Raw genomic sequence first — 4,245 nt, 5'->3', positions numbered from 1 at the left:
AATGTTGAAAATAGAACTACCCTATGACCCAGCAATTGCACTGCTGGGTATTTACCCTAAAGATACAAACGTAGTGATCCGAAGGGGCATGTGCACCCGAATGTTTATAGCAGCAATGTCTACAATAGCCAAACTATGGAAAGAACCTAGATGTCCATCTACAGACGAATGGATAAAGAAGGTGTGGTATATATACACAATGGAATACTATGCAGCCATCAAAAGAAATGAAATCTTGCCATTTGCGACGACGTGGATGGAACTAGAGGGTATCATGCTTAGCGAAATCAGTCAACCGGAGAAAGACAACTATCATATGATCTCCCTGATATGAGGGAGAGGAGATGCAACATGGGGGGTTGAGGGGGTAGGAGAAGAGTAAATGAAACAAGATGGGATTGGGAGGGAGACAAACCATAAGTGACTCTTAATCTCACAAAACAAACTGAGGGTTGATGGGGGGAGGGGGGTTGGGAGAGGGGGGTGGGGTTATGGATACTGGGGAGGGTATGTGCTATGGTGAGTGCTGTGAAGTGTGTAAACCTGGCGATTAGCAATTATCTATTTTTTGTCAACTAGGTAGCTACTTTCTTTGAACTGTATTATACTCTCAGACCCTTATCCTGCCTAGAAATGAATAAACAATAAGCTTTATTCTGTATTTAGTTTTTTATTTTTGTAGTAAAATATTCATATGGGGATTAGTTTAAAATAATTTTGGTGATTTCTTTTAAAATGTCAACGAAAGAGTTTCAGACGATCCAGTTGAACAGAGAATTTATTTACATTGGAAAGGAGAAACATGCCATTGGTGTAAGTGTGTGTATACATGCATGTATAAAAGAGCATTGGTATTTTTCTTCCAAATATATAAGGAGTTTTATTTCACAGGATCATTTTTTTCTGTTTCATATGTCAATAATCTCCACATTTTGACTATAAGAACTTCTGCTTCTTTATCAGTACAATGGCAATATCATCTAAAATAATTTGAAGTGATATAAGCGATAACCTTAGAACAAATGAAATCAACTAATATACCTCCTTTTCACCTGTGTATTCTGTGATCTTCTTATTAATCCATGGTCTAATCTGTCATTCTGACAGTAGAGAATCCATAATAGACCAATCCAGGAGATAACCAAAAAACTTGGGTGTGGCTGAAGAGATAATGAGACTCTTAACGTATTTATGCTTCTCTTCAGTGTTTGCAGGGCCTTTGGTAGCATTTTTATCATCCTCACAGTGATCCAGGGGAACCATTTTCCTTTTTCCTGGTATATCACCCGGTCTTCATCCTCAGATTAGTTAAAAACACTATCTACCGGAAGTTTCTTTCCCTTCACAGAACGAGGCTGACCAGGACTATTGCTTAAGACTTAAGACTTAAGACTTAATTGCTGTTTTTGGTCTGTGCTCTTCAGGCTGTTGTTGGTCTGGAGAATTTTCATGAGGAATAATGATACCACAGGGAGACTCCTCCCCAAGAATGTTGAGGACCGCATTGCCACTGGCCAAGGAGACAGATGGGACAGAGCTGATGGCCTCAGTTGGTTTGAGACAGGCCTTTGCTCTGGCTCTTCCTCTTTCTTGGGTTCCTCTCATTTTTCTTCTTTTTCTTGCTTTTCTTCTTCCTCATCCTTTGGTTCTGGTTCTTGCTTTACATGTACTTTTCCATGTCCTCTCAGCCTTTTGTTGGAACCTCTGCATCTGGATCCAGCAGGTGCTACCTGATCTCTAATTCTTCCTTCTCTCTCCTCGGTCCCACTCATCTGCTTCCATTTCCTTTTCCCTATCATGCACCCTTTTCTGAAGAACACATCTTCTGTGAGATTTGGGATCATCTATATTGTCATAACTTTTTAAGAATTATTTTAGTCGTTTAGCCTCTTTTGCCATTTCTCTTCTCTCTTCTCTTTCAGTCTCTTTCTCCTACTCCCAGGTTTTCTTCCAGTCTCTGCTTTCCCAGTTCTGAAGGCGCTCTTGGTAAGAAGCTTCTTTCTCTCAGAGTTTTCATTCAGATTTTGTTTGTTCATCTGCATCTTTTTCACCCTCTTCATAGTCCTGCTTCTTGTCTTCTCTGCACTCCCCCCATTCACATTCTTTCTCATCCTCATTCCCTTCCATGATCTCTGCTCTTTCCTCTCAGTCTTCTTCCTATCTGAGCTCCTTTCCTAATCGCAGTCACAATCCCTGTCCCATTGTCCTCCCTGATCCCATTCCTTCTTTCATTCACACTCTCCCCCTTTCTCATTCCCATTCTCACCTTTCTTGTTCCCATTTACATCTGTTCTGTTTTCTCTCTGTCTCAATTTCCTGTCTGTCTTTTGCCATTTCCTTGTTGCCTTTCTCCCAGTTTCTTGTGTGTGTTTCTCTGAATATGCTGCTTTCTCAGGATATCAGGTCTCTTTTGTGTTCTTCCATTTTTTTTTTTTTACAGCTTTATAAACATATATTTTTATCCCCAGGGGTACAGGTCTGCGAATCGCCAGGTTTACACACTTCACAGCACTCACCATAGCACATACCCTCCCCAGTATCCATAACCCCACCCCCCTCTCCCAACCCCCCTCCCCCCATCAACCCTCAGTTTGTTTTGTGAGATTAAGAGTCACTTATGGTTTGTCTCCCTCCCAATCCCATCTTGTTTCATTTACTCTTCTCCTACCCCCTCAACCCCCCATGTTGCATCTCCTCTCCCTCATATCAGGGAGATCATATGATAGTTGTCTTTCTCCGGTTGACTGATTTCGCTAAGCATGATACCCTCTAGTTCCATCCACGTCGTCGCAAATGGCAAGATTTCATTTCTTTTGATGGCTGCATAGTATTCCATTGTGTATATATACCACACCTTCTTTATCCATTCGTCTGTAGATGGACATCTAGGTTCTTTCCATAGTTTGGCTATTGTAGACATTGCTGCTATAAACATTCGGGTGCACATGCCCCTTCGGATCACTACGTTTGTATCTTTAGGGTAAATACCCAGCAGTGCAATTGCTGGGTCATAGGGTAGTTCTATTTTCAACATTTTGAGGAACCTCCATGCTGTTTTCCAGAGTGGTTGCACCAGCTTGCATTCCCACCAACAGCGTAGGAGGGTTCCCCTTTCTCCGCATCCTCGCCAGCATCTGTCATTTCCTGACTTGTTAATTTTAGCCATTCTGACTGGTGTGAGGTGATATCTCATTGTGGTTTTGATTTGTATTTCCCTGATGCCGAGTGATATGGAGCACTTTTTCATGTGTCTCTTGGCCATCTGGATGTCTTCTTTGCAGAAATGTCTGTTCATGTCCTCTGCCCATTTCTTGATTGGATTATTTGTTCTTTGGGTGTTGAGTTTGCTAAGTTCTTTATAGATTTTGGACACTAGCCCTTTATCTGATATGTCATTTGCAAATATCTTCTCCCATTCTGTCAGTTGTCTTTTGGTTTTGTCCACTGTTTCCTTTGCTGTGCAAAAGCTTTTGATCTTGATAAAATCCCAAGAGTTCATTTTTGCCCTTGCTTCCCTTGCCTTTGGTGATGTTCCTAGGAAGATGTTGCTGCGGCTGAGGTCGAAGAGGTTGCTGCCTGTGTTCTCCTCAAGGATTTTGATGGATTCTTTTCTCACATTGAGATCCTTCATCCATTTTGAGTCTATTTTCGTGTGTGGTGTAAGGAAATGATCCAATTTCATTTTTCTGCATGTGGCTGTCCAATTTTCCCAACACCATTTATTGAAGAGGCTGTCTTTTCTCCATTGGACATTCTTTCCTGCTTTGTCGAAGATGAGTTGACCATAGAGTTGAGGGTCTATTTCTGGGCTCTCTATTCTGTTCCATTGATCTATGTGTCTGTTTTTGTGCCAGTACCATGCTGTCTTGATGATGACAGCTTTGTAATAGAGCTTGAAGTCCGGAATTGTGATGCCACCAACTTTGGCTTTCTTTTTCAATATTCCTTTGGCTATTCGAGGTCTTTTCTGGTTCCATATGAATTTTAGGATTATTTGTTCCATTTCTTTGAAAGAAATGGATGGTACTTTGATGGGAATTGCATTAAATGTGTAGATTGCTTTAGGTAGCATAGACATTTTCACAATATTTATTCTTCCAATCCAGGAGCATGGAACATTTTCCCATTTCTTTGTGTCTTCCTCAATTTCTTTCATGAGTACTTTATAGTTTTCTGTGTATAGATTCTTAGTCTCTTTGGTTAGGTTTATTCCTAGGTATCTTATAGTTTTGGGTGCAATTGTAA

The 4,245-nt window shown here is 40.8% G+C and overlaps 1 pseudogene; it reads right to left on the bottom strand.

Annotated features, from left to right (window-relative positions):
- Positions 1–697: 697 nt before the first annotated feature.
- LOC125098282 (RNA-binding protein 25-like) lies at positions 698–2,425 on the bottom strand (annotated as a pseudogene).
- Positions 2,426–4,245: the final 1,820 nt, after the last annotated feature.

This window comes from Lutra lutra, chromosome 4 (genome assembly GCF_902655055.1).
Source record: "Lutra lutra chromosome 4, mLutLut1.2, whole genome shotgun sequence".
In the NCBI taxonomy this organism is placed as follows: domain Eukaryota; kingdom Metazoa; phylum Chordata; class Mammalia; order Carnivora; family Mustelidae; genus Lutra; species Lutra lutra.
The sequence above is the reverse complement of the archived record's forward strand: the minus strand, read 5'-3'. Positions and strand labels throughout refer to the sequence as shown.